The sequence below is a fragment of the Lontra canadensis genome, unplaced genomic scaffold (genome assembly GCF_010015895.1).
Source record: "Lontra canadensis isolate GAN:19392208 unplaced genomic scaffold, GSC_riverotter_1.0 scaffold30, whole genome shotgun sequence".
NCBI classification, from domain to species: Eukaryota; Metazoa; Chordata; class Mammalia; order Carnivora; family Mustelidae; genus Lontra; species Lontra canadensis.
Window position 1 is genome coordinate 10,696,635 of NW_022631024.1, and position 18,461 is coordinate 10,715,095.

Here is an 18,461-nt window from a genome sequence, read left to right on the forward strand (position 1 = left end):
CATGCCGCCTCACTGTAGCAAGGGGAGCCTAATCTTCAAGGTTTTCTTCCCATTTACGGGTTTTTTTGTTGTTGTATATTTGTAAAATGAGGCTTCTGCTGGCAAAAGCAGGTTTTAGCGCGCGCGGCAGCTCTTTCAAGACCTAATAAGGCCCCAAAGGAGGGTGTGTTCTGGCAAGGCTTTCCTTCTCCCCCGGGGGCGGCCCAATGTGGCTTGCCTCCTGCACTTCGGGCACCGCGGACCATCCGTCTTGCTTCCCATTAACAGAATTACCACCATCACTTCTGCAAGGATGAGATGGGCCCTTTGGAACTGCCTTGGGGACGGAGGCAGGAGCAGCCACCACGCAGTTTTGCTTAGAGGGGAAAGGACAGAAAAAGAGAGCAAAACGGAACTCTCGCAAATGGATGGTTCCCTGGGTCTGAAGGGCCTGGGCCCCAGAGGAAAGGGGCCGTGGGGCGGGTCCAGCCCTGCTTCCTGCTCCTGTTCCCAGGTGGGAAGTGCCTGACCCCTCTCGGAGGAGAGTGGACCACCCAGGTGATGGGGCCTGGGGTTGGCAATCTGGGATCCTACCTGTAGACCCCTGTCAGGGAGCAAAGAAGTTGGGGCTGCAGGTTAGAAAGACTGTTTCTGCCTTGGCTTGACCTGCGTCAGGATGTCGGAGTGATTTCCTGATGGGTGGCTGGGGGCTGGCACGGGGTGGGTCCAGTCTCTCCGTCCTCGTCGGTAAGGGAGGGACCAGGAGCTCTCTGCCCTTTGAGTCTCCTTGGTGGGCCCTCGATACCTGGCTTCAGGGTGAGGCCAAGGCCCACAGAAGCCACGGGGTTGGCCTAAAAGCAGGAGGGAAATCGAGGAGAATCCCAAAGCAGTGGTGCAGTCACCGGGGTGTGTTCCGGGGGGAAAGTCCCGAGTCTAGACCTTCCACCTCGCCAGGGCTGAAGGCTCCCCACCCCATGCCCAGTACCTCCTTCAGGAATGCCGGTTCTCTTAACAGGGTTGTTGGTTGTATAGAATTACCCCCTGTCTTTTTAAGAACAGCTCCTCGCCTTGTTGCCCTGAGTGCTTTTTCATCTGTGTCCGTCAGGGGCTTACACATGCTAGCATGAGCTAGGCTTCCCCTTGAAACAGTTCCGTTTTGTAAGTGAATCCCAAGCTCAGAGAAGTAAAGAGACTTATCTGAGGTGACACAGCAATGCTTTGGACCCAGATCCATCTCCCCTGGAAGCCCCCGTGTTGGTACCAGTAAGGATCTGCAGGGGAGAGCCCGGTGGAGAGGGTGGGCTGGGTGGAGTGCTGGGAAGCAAGAAGCAGGGGTTAGCAAGACAGCTCGAGAGGCTCTCTGGGGCCAATGTGGTCAGTGACAGGTGTCACCTGGGATCAGGGTCTGGCAGGCAAGGTGGCTTTGGATGCTGAGCTCTGGAGTGATGACTTGATCCAGAAGCTTTGAAGGCTGATAAAGGAGGGGCCGTGTTTCTGGTGGCGTGTGTGGAAAATGGTCTGGTGAGGGTGGTGGTGAGACTGAGAGGCTGGGAAGGGGGCACCAGTGTGGATGGGTCACACGGAGGCTACAGTTCCACCAGGAGGGCCTTTAGCTCTACATCCCACCCCACTCCCAACTCTCCCACCCCCATCCCTGCCCTTCCTGCTGCGTGTCTGGCGGGAGGCCCCTCACCTCTGAACCCCAGCCTCTTTCACAGCTTTCTTGTGAAAAGCAAGGCCAGCACCTGCGACTTGCTGGGGACAACGTGAGAATAAATGGTAAAATATGTAAAGTGCTCAGCGCTGCTTTGGGAAGGGGGGAGACGGTGCCGTGGATGTGTGATGTTCCCCAGATCCGACTTCTGCTTGTTGTTTCTTCCCTCCCTGTCAGAAAAGCTGTTTCGATTGCTGGGGATGAGCGAAGTCAGAGTTAACGGGAGGGCATCTGCAGAGGCCTGGCCTGCTCAAGGTGTCTGTCGCCAAACACCTTCATCTCCCGATTTCCAGGCCGTCTCACTAATCTGCAGGAGCCCTGGTTCTAACGTGCTTCCCAGGGATTGAATTGTGTTGTCACTGTGATTGAGTTCTGATTCTCCCTTGATCGATTGATTGATGCATTGATCTGGCAAAGTCAGAGGCAAAGTCGCGACCGACTCTGAGTTCTGATGGACATCTGTGGCATGTTGTGTGTGTTGGGGGGTGAGCTGGAAGCAGAGCTTCCCCCACCCATCGGGAGTCGGCCCGTCTGGCAGCTGGCATTAGCCATGCCGGGAGTGGGGCTCACTGCCCTGGGTTCAGTGTGCCACAGTACAGACCCGTAGGTGCGCCCAGTGGAGAAGCTGGCTGTTCCCAGGATCTGTCCAGGCCAGGTTTTCCACGGAGGCAAGATTCCCAGGACGATGAGCCCAGGCTAGCCCTGGGCTAGCCTGCTGTGCACCCTCCCATAGAGGCAGGTGGTTCCAAAGCAGATGGGGTTCTGCCCACCATTAAGGGACTCAGCCCCCTGCCCACCACAGGGCCTAGAACCTCCTGGGGACACAACCCGAATATTTTTATGTTGAATGGATGGAGGAGGGTAAGGAGATAAACGGGTCCCATGCTGGCTGGGTGACTTCATGGATCTAAGGTCTCATATTTATCATCACCAGAACCTGTATTTTAGCTGGGGAGACTGAGATTTAGAGAGGTGAGGATTATGGCCAAGACACCCAGCAGAGAAGCCTTGGTTGGTCCGCCCATGTGTGTGACCTTCCACTCCCATTAGAGCTCTGGGCCCTCAGACTGACCTTGCCTTATAGACGCTAAGCTCCCCCAGGGCTGGAGGTAGCCTGCCCAGACCAAGTCTGCACTCCAGCTTCCACTCCAGGGCCAATCCCTCCAAAAGAGCACCCCCCACTCAGTGCTGGGCTGAGATGGGGGTGGGAGTGCCTCCTGTGTGCTGGGCACTTGGCCTACGCCAGCTCATTGAACAAGCGAGCCTTTAGGTAGGTCTTCTCCCCATGTTCAGATCACAAAAGTGAAGCTCAGAGAGATGCATGAAACCTGGCCAGAGTTTCCCAGCAAGTAAGGGAAGGAGCCCAAATTCAAATGCAGGGAGGCCAGTCCCAGCTGGCTGGAGAGCAGGTGGCCGGGACCCGTAATCAGAGTCATGATGTTGGAAGCAGAGCTTTCCCACGTAGAAAAAGCAGGGAGTCTGCCAGGGTTGATGGGCGTGGAGGGGGGCAGCCCCTTGGTTCCCCGGGAAACAGGCTAGATCGGGCCCCAAACCCACTCAGTCCCTGTGCGGCCACCCCAGCCCATCTCTTTCTGGCTTCTGTTTCTGCCCTTGTGCAGTGGGAGGACAGGAGGACCCGAATTCCCCAAGTACCAAATGTGTGCCAAGCAGTTTGATGCATAGCTGAACTCCTTGTCGCCGTGACCGTGGGAAGCCAGATCCCCTTATCTGCTTAGCCTGCTCAGCTCCGTTCCCCCCCACCCCCGAGCATTTATTGCTGTCCAGTGTCTGTGTCCACCTCTCGACTGCTCGACACCTCTGGGGCAGGTAAGACCTCCTCCGCCGTGTACCTCGGCTCTGCGAGCCTTTGAAGAAATGTTTGACGACTGATGATGGGGAGAAGAGGATACCGAGGCAGCAGGCAGAGCCCCGGGCCTGTCCAGTACCGGCAGGGGCCTCGGTCATGGACCGGCTCTCAGCCCAGAACGCCAGGTGTGCCTGTCTGTGTCCCCGAAGGTTCACACTGCCCGAAGAAACTTCCAGTCTGCGCCTGTGGCTTTGGATCGGCTCTGAAAAAGCGTGTCCTGTGACTGCTCAAGGAATCTGGGCCTTTCGCCCAGAAAAGAGTGTGTTTCCTGGCTTCCTGAGAACTGGGGCCCACCCTGCCCCTGGCCTGGGCGTACAGAATGGAAGGGAGGGAGAGATGGACTCCGGCCCGGAAAGCGACAGCATCAGACCTTATCGTCTGTCTGAGGTTGGCTGCCCGGTGCCCGAGACTGTCCCGGCGAGGCCGCCCTAGAACGGCCATTAACCCTGGCACTCCAGGCAGAAGTTTCTCCATCATCTAAGGCTTCCTCTGAGGGGGGATTGCGCTCTTGAGTTACTGGAAAAGGAGCCTCCCTCACCCTTAGGCTGAGTTCTACCCCCAGACGGCTCTCCCAGCACACCTCACTGGGTACCACGTGGCAGACATAGGGGGTAACCTTCACGAAGCCCAGGGCGACGGGCTTCCAGTGGGTCACCAGGCTTCCAGGGCCAGATGTCTCATGCACCTCTTGAGCGCCTGGCCTCTAGCCGTTGCCTCCGAGACTGGGCATGGGTTTACAATGCGTCTTTGAAGAGAGCCAGAGTCCCCCGGCCAGTGATGTCTGTACATCGAGTCATTTCACGATGCGGTTTCCTTCTCAAGGGACGGGTCTGTGCTTCTCCCTTGTTGCCCTGCTTTTCCCTTATATTTTCTTTTCCTGGTGACCCTCCCTCAGTGACTGGCCTGGAAGGCGTCCTCCCAGGGCAGGGAGATCACCCAGTCCTCAGAGGGGATTTGCCGGAATTACCCACGGGTTAACTAGAAGAGACTGGACAGATTGCTGAGAGGGAGAAAACCTTTTTTGTGGACGTAGGAGCACAGGGGAGACAGGCTTCACGTCTCCTCGGCCAGGACCAGAGGGAAAAAACAGTAACAACAACAAATCCCCCAGCAGGTCCCAGTGGCTTGAGTTTGCTGGTTCCTGAATGCAAGATCCAGGCTAGGCCTAGGGCCGCGTGAGACTTTCACCCACCCATAGCGAAATGAGAAAATTGAAGGACAGGCCTGGCATCAGCTACTTTCTTACGTTAGGGGTCCTCTTTTCTGCAGGATGGTGACAGTAGATGGAAGTTTTCCTGTAGATGCCAGAAAAAGTTGGCGGCCTTCCGTCCGTCTTTGGAATGTAGGGGAAACGTTATAGGCCTGTGAAATCCCCAGACCTGGGAACCACTGGTTTACTTCCTCTGCAGCAGGAGAAGCCCAGGTTGAGCCTGGAGCCTTCCACAAAGCCCACAGCGCCTGGGGACCCCGGGACGCTGGCGGGCTGTGCACACCGGCCACGTGTGAGGTGGGGCGGGAGCATGTTCATACTGGACGGCTTACAACAACTGTGGTTTACTCTCTCACGGTCCTGGAGCTAGAAGTCTAAAATCAAGGTGTTGGCCAGTTCGGATCCTTCCGGAGGCTCCAAGGGAAGGTGTGATTCGCGCCTCTCTCCTTGCTTCTGGAGGCGGTGGGCAAGGCTTGGTGGTGGCAGGCAAGGCTTGGCGTTCTTCTGTTTGTAGATGCAGGACTCCAGTCTCTGCCATCACAAGGCCTTCTCCCTGCATGTCTCTCCGTTTATGAAGACACCAGTCCTTAGACTTGGGTCACCCGAATGTGAGTGATGTCCTCTTCACTTGATTATATCTGCAAAGAGCCGATTCCCAAATAAGGCCACAATCCCAGGTTCCAGGTAGACCTGAGTTTTGCGGGGACACGGGGACAGCGGCCTGAGGGTGGGGGGAGGAGGAAGGCCTGTCTGAGGCGGGCACTGCCCAGTGTTAGTGCTTTGAAGCTTTGGTAGTTGTTTGCGTTAAAACAGGGTTCCCAAGAGGGACTGTCGTGACTTCCTATGATTGCAGGGCCCTGGGGTCCCCGCTGACATTTCTGCCGGAGGAGACAGGTACACACAAGGACCCAGGTCCGGGGAGAGAGAGCTGGCACCACAGCCAGGGCCAGGTCGTGTAACTCAGGGGAGGTGACCTAGCCACCCCGTGCTCTGACTCTAAGTCTGCGCTCTGTGCCCTACGCTTGTTTATATCCTTTAATGCAGGGGCCAAAGATGAGTGGCTCGGCCCACTTGAGCCTCTTGAAAGACATGCCATCAGCATTTAGTCTTGTGGTGGCCCCAGCTGGGACCCCGCAGAGCCGAGAACCCCTCAGGGCTCGGCACTGGCCACCAGCCCTGTCTGCGCTCCTGCCTGGAGTGGGGCCCCTCCCGGAATGCGAGGGCCCCACCTTTCTGGGCAGTACCACCAGCGCAGAGATCCTGCTCTGGGGATAAAAGGCTGCCTGCCTGTGTGGCAGGAAGGAAGGATCTAGGCTCTTCTCTTCCTCCAGGGACCCTTATCTATTTTGGCAAAAAAGGCTCTGTGGTCAGATGTTTCTGGGTTAGTGTCCCAGCCCCGACACCTCCTAGCCAGTGATCTTGCTCGAGCAAGTCCCAGGGCCCGTCTGAGCCTTGCGGCTCCCCTCCTGTGAAATCCGAGCAATGATTCTAGCCTGGAAAGATGAGGCTGTGGCTTAGTGGTTGTACCGCCCTTTCGTGAATCCCTCCAGTGCCTAGCTTAGAGCCTGGCACACACTAGGTGCTCAGTAAATACAAGCCGATAAGAGAAAGTGGCTTGGAGCCTGGAATGTAAACTTCACAGCACTCTTGCGACATGGTCCCTGTGTAGTCCCTTGAGAGGGAGGTTGTGTAGGCATTTCCTTTCTTCCGTGGGTCAACACGGTTACCTGAGCTGACCGGGACAGGCATAGGGAGGTCAAGTGCGGTGCAGGTAGCTTTGGGGGAAAAAAGGTGCTACATCTGGGACTCTGATTCCACCCATGATGCATTCAGTAAATTTAGGCCTGGGCTTGGCACTATGGGAGGCAGAGTGTGCAGAAAAGCACTGGAAGGGGAGTCTGCCTTAGCAGCCCTTACCAGCCCCACTTGCAGAGGCTTGCTGCTCCTCGTCAGTGCTACTGAACCGCCCTCTCTGTCCCACAACCGATGCTGGGCATGCCAGCCTTCAGGCCTCTGCACCTGCTGCCGCCCCCGCCTGGCATGCCCTCCCCCTGCTCCTCTGCTCAGAGCTGCTTCCTGTTCCAACACAGGCCAGACGGATTGCACATCCCTTTTGCTGTGTTTCTACACCCTGGGGGTACAAAGCAGTGATCACCCTGGGTGGCAGGTGCTGATTTGAGACTCCGTCTCTAAGTGAGGAGCCCCATTGAAGACAGAGGCTGGTCCGAGTATGTGTTTGAAAAAGTGAGTGGACAGATGATTGAATGTCCTTGGACACATCACTTCTCAGCTCCGGGCCTCAGTTTCCTGTCTCTGAGATATAGGATGTGGACTGGTGGGTTCCCTGGGGTCTTTCTGAGGTCTCTGGCAAGACATGCACTCTGAAGTGAGTTCCTCCTGCTCCCAGAAACAGAGCAGGAGCAGGGCAGCGACTGCACACGTGTGCCAAATGGCTATGCTGTGCCTGGAGGATATGCACGGAGCATGGGGAATTTTCTGGGTGCTCAGCACAACATTCCTAGTTAATCGATCTGGGTGTCTTTGAAAGGGCAGGACCGAAGCAGCCTTGATGGAGTTATTTTAACCTCAGTCAGGCCAACCCTTCCCCACCTGTCCCTCTGCAAGAATTCTCCCCAGACCAGTGGAGGGAAGAATGTATGCACCTGCCCCCCGCCCCCAGCTCTCTCTTTGCACTTCCGTGTCTGGGCAGGGCTTGTCCCGAGGATGTACACCGCAGGTTCTACGGGGGTCCCGTGCTCCAGGCTGGCACCTGGTTTCCAGCCTCCACCTCTGTTACCACCCAACAGAACAAACTTGCCCCTCTCTGAACCTCAGTCTCCAGATCTGCAAGATGGAGATAGTAATTCCTCATGGGAATGAACAAGTGGACCCGAGTTCGGGGCACAGTGTGTGGCCTGGGGCAGGAGCACGTGATACGGTGGCTGTTTCTTCTTGGCATGAGTATCCGTGACTTTAGAGACGGGGCGAAACAGATCCGCAGCCTGCTTGCTTAAGCCAAGAAATGTCTGCTGTCTGAAGAATTTTGTTTTGGAAGACAGGTTTTGGGTCCGAACCTTATTCCCTCAGGAATTTCACGGTTGAGCCTGCAGGCACATTTTATAAGCGTGGTGGCCGCCCAAGCCTTTGAGCCTTCCACGTGGATGTTCCCAGGTCAGGCTTTTCGGGAATCTCTTACACAGCTGGGCTGCTTGTCGCGTCAGTAGCGTCGTTTCCACAGAGCGGGCTCTGTCTGGCTATGAATAGATGTTTTTTTCCCTCTTTCTTGGACGCCTGAATGGCAGTCTCCCTCCTGCAGTCCCAGAGGCCGACCTGCATGGAAAACTCCAAAATGGACATCAGAGTGGGGCCGTCCACTCCAGCTCGGACTCCCGGCACTCAGCGAGGCTCAAAGAGAGGTGGGCTGATGGCTGTGGCTCTCAAGTCTGCCGAGCAAACAGAAGAAATCAGAGGTCACGGAAAAGACAGCAGCGCAGAGTGGCAGCCGAGACTGTGGAGGACAGCCTGGTGTTTCCAGAAACAGGCCTGCTGGCAGCTGAGACCCAGACGCAAAGCCCCTGAAAGTGGGATTTCTGGAGATGAGCTAGAAGGGCCTGGTGGTTGGGAGAGCGGGCTCTGGAACCATACCACTTCGCTCCAGATCCCAGCCCTTCTACCAGCACAGCGGGCCTGATCGTCATATGCCTCAGTTTACCCCTCCTGTAAATAGAGATGATAACATCCCATGAGGGGTGAGGAGACTGACATCACTTAAGTACATTAGAACAAGGCTTGACAAATAAATAAGGGTAAACCAAGGCCCAGAGAGGACAAAGGACTTGTCTGTGGTCACCCAGCTGGTCACTGGGGCAGCCAGGCTGAAGCTCATGACTTCTAGTCTCGTGGACGCGTCCCTCCTCCCCCTTCGCCCTCAGTCAGACTTCTTCAACTCTGCCTTCTGCAAAGGAAATCGCGTGACCCTTCAGCCTGCAAAAAAATTCAGACTGCACAGAGTTTCAGAAACCTCTTTGGGCTGGCTGGGGGCCTTGCTGCAGTTCTGTTTGCCTGTGAGTCCTTTCTTCTCTCCTTTTTTTTTTTTTTTTTTTTTTCCCTTTTAAGGTTCCAGAGGGTTTCTCCTTTCCTGTCTCCCCAAATAGAAAAAGTCAGCTTTTGGTAAAGGAGTTTGAAGGCTTAGATCCCTACTGTGTGTCCCTGAGCCCATCCACCCACCGACCCCGGGCCCCAGTTTCCCCATCTGTGAAATGGAAATGTTCCCTCCCTTGACGGGTGGACAGCCTACCTGCCAGCCTGTGATGGCTCCAGGGACAAGTTAGCTAGGAGGTGCCACCCTGGGGCCATCGTGTTGACGGTCGTGTGAGCACTGACTAAGCAAAAGTTGGTGACGCATCCTTCTAGGAAGTGAGGTGAAATCCACCAGAAATGCCACCCACTTCCGCCCCCCTCCTAGTTTCAAAGGTTACTTGAATCATCTGAATTGCTTGCATTTTTCTCACTCTCCTGTTTCAGCAGAATGGTTCCCCAGCCCCTCTGGGTTGAGCCCAGGGTGGCCAGGCGCATCCCATCTGTGGGCCCCAAGGGTGTCAGAACTGAGGGGCTTGGTGGCTTCCTGATCTCTGCCGGGGACCCCAGCTGTGGGCCCTGGATGCTGCCAGCCTAAGGTCAGGCCCCTGAACTTAACTCTCCTCATCTGTGAAATGGGTCGATGAGCTCTGCCCAGCAGGGTGAAATCTCCAGCCCAGTATAGCTGGATCGGGGTCCTACCCCTTCTCATTCCCCTTCTCCTTCCCACCCCCAGGCCCTGGCTTACCAGGGATCCAGCTGGAGCATGGGAGCTGTTGATACTCCTGAGGCCTCTTCCTTGGCCAAGCCAGGAAACCTGGAGACAAATGCTGGCCTGGGAGGGCCAGCAGCATCCCTACTGGAGCCCTCCCAGCCTTTTAAGGGGGAGCCTAGGGCCCAGAAGGGGAGGGCCTGGAGGAAGGAGGCCATGGAACCAAGACTAGCAGCCAGGTTGCTGGACTGAAGGACCTGGCCTCACCCCCTAGTCCTCCTGTCCTCTCCGTGTGGCCTCTGAGGTCAGCCTGGCACCATCAGGGGCCCAGTCCACCCGGGCCTAGGAATTCAGAGATGGGTGCCATGCTGGGCCTAGAGCAGGAGTTAGGGATTCAGGGCTGAGCCCCACCTTGCTACCCCCTGACAGTGGCCTCGGGCAAGGAATGCCCACCCTTGAGCCGCCATCTCAAAAATGCTTCTCTGCCCGCCTTGGAAGGTTGTCACATGGCTTCCTAAGATGGTATAGGTATCAATCCCTTTGCAGACATTCAAGAACTGTCCAGATGGGAAGAATTTAATATTTGTCATCCATTCATATGTCCCTTTCTCTCAGACAGTGCCAGGTGTAGAGTAAGTGCTGGCCCATGGGAGCCAGGGTGGGAGGGAGGGGGACAAGCGATTGTTGAATGAATAGGTGACAAAAGTTATTTATTAAGCATCTGATACAGATCAGACCCCACACAGGGAATTTTCCATAAGGTCCTCTGAGCTTCATGATGGCCCTGGGAATTTAGGTAAGTCCCCATTTTACAGATAAGAAAACTGAGGCTCAAAGCGTGAAATAACTTACCTAAGGTCACACAGCCAGTGGTTGAGGAAGTTAGGATTCACACTTGACTCTGACATTCATGTGTCCCCCAGTGGCCCACTGGGTCACCCCCTCCCCTGGTGTGCTGATTAGTCTTTAATAAACGGTTCCCTGGGAGGAGGTGGAGGGAGGGACTTGTCCAAAGCCCGGACTTGTAGTATTTGCCAAATTCCATGGTGTAAATCTTCCTCCCGTGTTTGATTTCAAGCGACCAGAGTGACACGGACTGTCTCACAAAATTCCTGAGAATGTCGCACACAGCCCTCCTGAGCCAGTAGTGACTCCAGTGTGTCTCCCCGCCGGCCCCCCTTTGCAAGCCCAAGGAAGGCCACAGCGTTAGCAGTGGCCCCCGGCCCGGAACAGAAGACTGGAAGCAGTCAAATGGCTGGGGTGGGGATATGTGTGCCTCTGGGCACCTCCCCAGTCCTGTCCCACCGGCGCCCCTGGAACATCTTGGGTTCTCCGTGTCACATGGAGACTTGGGCAGGATCATGAGACCCGCAGACACCCAGGCAGTACGGCGCCTGGAGTAGTAAAGCCTGCCAGCCCCACCGTGTGCGGTGTTCCTGCCGGGCCCGGAGCAGAGCCCTGTAAACGCCGGGAAATAATGGACAATAAAAGTCTCTGGAAAATAGTGAGTCTCCTAGGACCACCGGCGTCCCTGCCACACGCCGCCTGCCGAAACCTCGAGCCCTATGATCATGAGGCACGATCGTCACATAAATATATAGGGTCGCTCACCAGCCGCCGGCCAAGATTTATTTCACTGAGACAGCTGGGGGAGGGGGATGGCTCAGATTCCTCGTCTTGGTGACTTTGTGAAATGCTTTGCCATCACTTGCCCGCCTCCGAGAGAATGCCACGGGAGCCAGTGGGGCCTCTCCCACCCTTCTGAGAGGGGGAATCCTCCAGAGGCCATGGGTGCCTCCTACCACATCCGCAGGCCCAGGGGTCCAGCTGGCCGTGAGATGGGAGCCCCCCTCCCTGCCCTGCCTTTTTGTGAACGGTCGGTTTGCAGAGAGGGCTGCCAGAAATATTTGCTATTGAACGAGCACGGTTTTTACGAGGATAACAGTAATCGTAATAGTAGCTGTGGCCACGTTTACTGAGCTCTGGTGTATACCTGGGTCCTGGTAGTCCTAGGCTGGTGTTTTGCCTGCGAGTCCTTGCTTAACAGCCCTAAGAGGTGGGTCCTACCTGGCCCCCTGTTTGCAGAAGAGGGAACAGCAAAGAGGTGACTTTGGGACTTGCCCTGAGGAGCTTGTGTGGACCAAGGCAGTGCAGGATTTGAACTTCAGGCTCTCTGACTCCAGAGCCTGTGCTGGTCTGCCTCTCCACCTCCTTACGGCCTGGCCGCTTGGTCCCAGCTGAACCCAGTGCCACCACCTCCCCGAAGCTGCCTTAATTAGCTCAGATTAGAAGCAATGGCCCCCTTTGTGGTTTTGCAACCCAGAGAAGCACTTTGCTCTGGTCCCCGCCCCCCCACCACACTGGCTTTTTCCCTGAGGGCAGGAAGCTGGTGTGTGTGCCACAGAGGATGTCCAGGTAAGCGAGGACTTGGGCCTGCATTTTCATCCGGGGGCTGCCTCCCTGCAGCAGGGACTCCTCCGGCAAGTCACAGGCCTCTGGGCCTCAGTCTCCTCAACTGTCTTGGCTGCACTGTCTGCCTCGAGGTGTTGCTTGATGAGGGCACAAATTGCCAATGCTCCTGAGGGCTCTGGTCCAGCACCAAGCACTTAGGGGCCACTCTAGCGAGAACCCCCTAGCGAGAACCCTCCACCTACTTTCCCTGCCTCCGTGGTTGTGGGCCTGGGAGCCGGGAGGCCTCTGAGCCACTATGCTGTGGCCTGTTGAGAATGGGGCAGGCAGTGTTCATGGGGCTTCTGAGTCTTCTAAAACCAGACAGAGGGTGTCCTCTGCAATTCCAGACCCAGAAGATCTGGTTTTTCTCCCAGGAATGTGCACACGATTAGATGCGGGATCCCTGAGCTCAGCTGTGGGGCACCAGCAAGGTCTCCATCAGCCTTCTCCAAAGCGCAGAAAGAGCCCTCCCCAACTCACCCCATCCCCCAACGGTGGCGCTGACCCACCATGCTCGTGCTCTCGGTGGGGAACTGAGCCCCAGACACAGGCTGTGATTTCCCCAGGGTCAAGCAGTCCTCTGAGAGTCCCCGAGGGGCTCTGTGACACCGCCCCCCCCCCCCCAGCCACCACGCCATACGCCACAGCTCAGAGCAGAAATCCCCCAGAGCAGTTACAAATGGGCCTTGCACTTCCCAGGCCCTGCTTGGGTCATCGAGAGTCCTGGGGGGGAAAACACAATGCAGGATGGTACAGGCACCGCCCTGGTGGGGCCCCAGCAGCTGGGGTTGCCTGCTGGCCAGTCACTCCACACCAGGTGGCAGGACTGGATGGAGAATCGGGGCTTGGCCTCGTGGGGATGGTGCTGGAAGCACATGCTGGCTCTGGAGGCCCCTAGAGCCCTGTAGTGGGCGGAGGGGTGGGGTTGCCTGTCCAAGCCCCTCTGCACCTTTCTATCTTCTCATCTATGTCTGGGGTGGATAGCTGGGCAGTGACCAGCAGTGACCATGAATGCGGGAGGGCATGTAGGCTGAGTAGAGCTGACTTAGACTTCTGGAAATTTCTTGCCCTCACCATCCTCCCCAGGCCCAGGAGGAAGAGGAAGGCTCCCCGGGGTTGGCTCACCCAGCGTGGATCTGTTTTCCCTGGGTGCCGTGCTGTGTCCCCTGTGGCAGGAGCACAGGAGCCCAGAAGCAGAAGAAAAACAAGGTTTAGACAGAAGGTGCCCAACTCGGGGGCCTGACCTGGCCAGTCAGAAGCTTCCTCTTGAGTCAAGGTTGATGACACCCACATAGTTGGGTCATGGAGGACTGTCCTTGAGGCGTGTGGCATGCACCAGGGCCTGGTTGGGGGCCCTAGCCCACAGGCCTGGGGAAGGCTGGCCTGGGCCCAGCAGCAGCCACCCAGGGGGCCAGCACCTGGCATATGCCCGACAGCTGGGCCCGGCCAGCGGGGAAGGTATGTTGGCAGGTGGCCGAGCTGCAGTGCCAGGATCTGGCTCGGTGTGTCCTCTGGGGCCGCAGCTGCCATATGCCTGTGTCAGTCCCAGCGCTCGGGCTGCAGATGGGGCATGGTGGGGAGGTGGTGCCTGGGGTGGAGGTGGCTCTTGTTCTAGCGGAGGGAGACAGGTGTCCGCCACGGGAGTGCTTCTCGGAGATCGAGGGTTGGGGCCAGCCTGGAGCCTTCCCGCTTCCTCCCATGTACGCGCAGGTCCCCGGCTCTGAGCCCGCTGCAGAGCACCGTTCCCCTCTGCTTCTGAACCTGCCCATTCACGTACGCCAGCTCAGCCTCTCCCTGGTGTAAGCAGCTGTCCAGGACCTTGCCTGGCCCAAAGTGAGAATCCGGCCGTCCTTTTCCGGAGGGCACGTTTCATGTTCTTTTCTGGTTTCTGAATCTGTTTCTGTGCTCGGGGGTTCTCTACTGCGGAGGCGAGAAGAGCAAGGGGCTTTTGAGTGACCATCAGCCCAGACCCTTGCACAGACAGCAGCTGGGAAGACCTATGGAAGGAGGGAAGTTAGGAGCACCCCGAGTCCTGGTTCCTGGATCCGTGGTCTTGTTCAGAGGGTCTGGGGCCCGAATAAGAATGTAATACTGATGTCTGCTGCGTGTCAGGGCCACAGCCATGGGCTTTTGATTCATATATAATCACATCCCCCATTCAGCAACCCAAGGTGGTAACACCGGGGCACAGGAAGCTGGGACATGGCATTGCCAGGACTCGAACCCACGGTGGCCGCCTACCAGAGCTCTCGCTGGTCAGGCAACAGATATATTTGGCCCAGCTTACAAAGGAAGACTAGAGAGGGTGAGGCTTTTAAAGGGACAGCAAGGACTTTTATACTTCTTAGCACTTGGTGGGCCCCATTAGGGATGGGTGGGGCCAGAGTACAAAGGACACAGGAAGGGTACCTCAGCACTCCTGAAGCCCAGGCTGGTTTAGTCCTGTCATCTGCTGTCAGGGTGTCTGGTTCTGCGCTGGGGGCGAGTACTTCATAAAGATCCTGCAGAGCAAACCCCTTTGCCTGGGATGGGTTAGGGAGGCTGGGGCCTGGCCCTAGCAAGTTGCTCGTCCTCCAGCCTCAGTTTCCTGGGAGGTAAAATGGGGGAGCAGGACTGATGGTGGTCTGAGCCTGCCAGTGTGGGGCACACAGTGTTTTCTCCTAGACTGGTGGCCACTGCCATCAGATGCCCATCCCTGGGGAGCAGCGGGCTCCCTGGTGGCTGTGACAAGTTCCAGTCACCACGGAGGTGACAGCGGAGCTATTTTTGGAGCAGCGCGTGTTGGGGGAGTTTCCTTTTGGCAGCTACTGGGGATGGGAGTCTTGGGCAGGGGAAGTCCCGCACCAAGACAGGGCCAGCCCGTCTTCCTTCAGCCACCCTGGCACAGGGAGGCCGCCCAGGTCCCCAGAGGCCGCTGCACCACACGTCTACCCTCCACCTGAGCTGAGCAACCCTCCTCCTGAGCCCCTCAGGAGCCACTTTGCAAGGTACTGGCCTTTGCCCTGCCCCCGGCCACGGGGAACTCCTCACTCTTTCCTGCCGCCTGGGGTCACCACCCTTGCCCTGAGGGTGCTCCTGGCCAGTGGCAGGGAGGCCGCTGGGATTATGGTCGTTCTCCTGGGGCCTGGCACCAACTTCTTACGAACACCGAGGTTGGGGGCTGCCCCGCTGGGTTTCCTCCTTCCGTTACTGGTTGTCAGGGCTGAAGCCACGGTCTGGGACAGGATGGGGGGGGGGGTAGAGGAATTTCTCCCTGAAACTGCCCGTTCCCTGTGGCCCCCGGAATGAGCCGACCTGGGGCCCCAGGCTTTTCCTTCCTGGCCTCTGGTGTTTACAGACCGGGTCAGCAGCCTTTAACCTGGTCCTCCCTTTGTGGCCTGCTGGAGCCACAGAGGTGAGTGGTTTGGTCTCTGCCTTCGCGGAAATCTCCGGTTGGCGAGAGAAAAATGTGAGCAGGCAGTGACGACACGGGCACAAACACTGTGGAGCCAGGGAGTCACTGACCAGGGGAGTCCAGGAAGACTGCTTGGAGGAGGTGCCCCAGCTCCAGCTCTGAAGAAGGAGCCAGATTTGCCGGAGGCACTTCATTCCGGGGAGGGAGGTAGAGTCTGCTAAGGCCTGGAGGAGAGAATGAGTTCATTTATCGGAGGGGTAGGAGTCCTTAGCACGGGGGCACTGCCTAAAGGGTGTGATACTCCCAGCAGGCTGAGATCCCACCTTCCTCTGGCTCCAGTCTGCAGGGCTTGCCCCAAGCACATGAGATGAAAACCCAGACTTTAGAGAGAATTAGGCCTGGTTTTAAACACAGGGCTTGCCATCTGCTAGAGTCAGGGGCTCGGCGGGCCCCTTATCTGTGCCTTGATTTCTTCTTCTGTAAGACAGGGTTGTTGCAGACATCCCCGCAGGGCTGTGCGGAGGCGCGGCCTTTTAACTCCTTGGCACTTAGATAGTGCCGGATTATCTTCCTCTTCCAAGTGGGTGGGATGAAGCATGACCTTCACTGGGTCCCGGAACCAGAGACCTTCCTGGACAGAAACCAACAGCCTCGTTGCTCCTTTCCTGAAAGATGAGATGTTTACAGCTCCTACATTTTTTTTTTCTTCCGAATTGAGTTTTATTATCCTAGTAGGAGGAAATGAAAGGTGCTTAGGGACCTTCTCAATTTTAAAAAAGCTCTGGGCAGCCGTGCCGTGGGAGGGGAGGTGTGTTTTGAATGGCTTGGCGACTTCTGCCGGAGCTCAGACGGTGGGAACCATGCACGGGAGGCGTGTGCTCCTTGCCTGGGGCATCAGACGCAGGGCAGGAACCGCCGGCCCTCTACCCCTGACTGGTCCGAAGTGTGTGCATCCAGGCCCCAGGCCAGGCACCTGTGGTTTCCAGATGATGGGAGACATTGGCTCCTGCTCCAAAGGCCTGCAGAGGAGGAAGAGAGGATGGCCTAGGAAGCAGTTGGTGCCCATACGGTGGGCTTCGGGAAGAACTCCGCTGTGTGGACACCAGTAGAGGGGGAAGGGGGGCCTGCATAGTGCCCGGCTGCCCCTGCACACCCACTCTTTGGGGTCCGACTGTTTCTTCTTTATGGATGGAGACAGCCAAGGCGCGACTTGCCCGGGAATCCGCAGGAGGTGTCGAGCCTGAGTAGGACCCAGGATCTGGTCCTGCTGTACGTGTGTGACTTTGCCTGTGACCGTCCTAGGATCCCCTTGGGGGTGTGTGGTTGCGAAAGGGACGCCCCTCTGCTCAGGGGCCTGGGGTTGGAGTGGAAGAGTTGGGAAAGGTAGGAGGCAGGCCCAGGCCTGCTGGGCAGAACTTGGAATGCCTTGTGCAGGCCCACAGGCCTTGTCTTGGGGACCTTCGGGCGGGAGCTGCAGATTGCGACGGGTGTGTTAGGGACTGGGGTAGAGGGGAGCCTTCCTGCTGTGGGCTGGAGGTCGGCTAGCAAGCAGGAGATCAGCGGCCAGCCCTGGGTTCTGCAAGACCCACCCTGTGAAGAGGCCCCGGTGCCTGGGGAGGCCAGGGCTGGCCATGGTCCCGGGTCTTAGAGAAGACAGGCTCCTGCTGGTCCTGAAGCTGAGAAATCCAAGCAGCATGTTTGGCTTTGGGGGTGGGGAGCGAGGGGACGTAGGACCAGTCAGGAAACCAGACGCCGTCTGTGGCTCATCCCCTATGGCTCCCAGGCCCCCGTGACTCTGGCCCGAGATCTGGCTGCTTCCTGTCAAATGATGAATGGGTAACGTCTGCTTATCCCAAGACCAGAAGAGAAGTGGGGCTGCGGCAGGGGGAGGACACAGCAGCTGGAGCCAAACCTCTGGACTGGAATTCATTCATTCGTTCAGTCTTCCAAGGCAGTATGGACTAGGGGAGTCCAGCAGACTCGGTTCCAAGTGTTAGTCCTGCCCATGACCTGCTGTGTGACCTGGGGCCCATCCCTTAAGCAGTCTGAACTTCTGTATCCTCTTCTACACCAGGTGGATCTTAGCAGCCCCCACCTAGCGTTCCCATGGGGGAACGAGGTATGCGCAGCACTTGGTGCGTGCCTGCTGCATACACAGCCTGTGCCGCGTTAGTTGTGGGGGGGCTGCTATCCTGCCCTCCCTGCCAACCCGGCTGTGTGTGCAGGATGTTCCTTCCGGCCCCAGGCCCTTGCACTCGGACATGAAGTCGGGTTTCTTTGGGGGCTCACAGCCTTGCTGGTCCAGGAAGCAAGTATAAAGGGCAGCGTTCTCCGACATGTAAACTCTGGCAAGTCCCGTTTCTCCTCAAAGCCTCTTTCCTCGTCTGCAGAATGGGAGCGCCCGCCCGCCCCTCTGGGGCTGCCTGGGAGCCACTCTGATCACTCAGCTCAGGGGAGGCGCTTAATGTGGGTGTTGTCTGAGGCCAAAGCTGGTCGTGCCTTGACCCCACCAGCGGCTGGGCTCCAGGAGCTGCAGTGTCTCCTTGCTGGGCCTCAGATCTCCACTCGCGAAGGGGCCTGCAGGGGTGTGTTGGGCCGGGCTGGCCTGTGGCACCTCTCCTCTCCGGCAGCAGGCACCTGTCCTAGGCTTCTGCCACCAGGGGCCTGCCGGCCAAATGGAAATAACCCCCAGGGGCCCACATCTGCTGCCTGTGTTGGATCACTTAGGGTCACTTCCTCAGGGAGGAAAGAGGACTGTGGGGGGAGGTTGCGAAGTCACCGCGCTAGTTTCCTGCTTTGGGAAAACAACCCGTGAAGCTGTTCACCACTCTGGAAGGGCTGAGAAGAGGAGAGGCCTTCCTCAGGGAAACTGGCCTGGGGTGCGGCGTCCAGGTGACGTGCCCGCCTCAGTTGATGCAGCGAGAATGTGGCCTTGTGGCCGCCGGGAGAACCCTGACCACGCAGACGTGCGTGCATACGTCTAAGAAGGACGCAGGACACACTGTTTCCACCTCAGGTCTAAGAACAAAGTGAGACGTGATCAAATATTTGACCCCA

General features: G+C 57.4%; 1 protein-coding gene across 2 annotated transcripts in view; it reads left to right on the top strand.

Annotated features, from left to right (window-relative positions):
• The window catches only part of NEK6 (NIMA related kinase 6), an 81,024-nt gene that overhangs the window by 14,081 nt on the left and 48,482 nt on the right, over positions 1-18,461 (top strand). The window contains exon 1 of one of the 2 annotated variants that reach the window (XM_032865825.1): positions 14,883-14,997. The exons of the other annotated variant lie outside the window; for it this stretch is intronic. The gene's annotated coding sequence lies outside the window, so the exon portion shown is untranslated. Of the gene's footprint in view, positions 1-14,882; positions 14,998-18,461 lie in introns of those variants that run through there. 2 annotated transcript variants of the gene reach the window in all.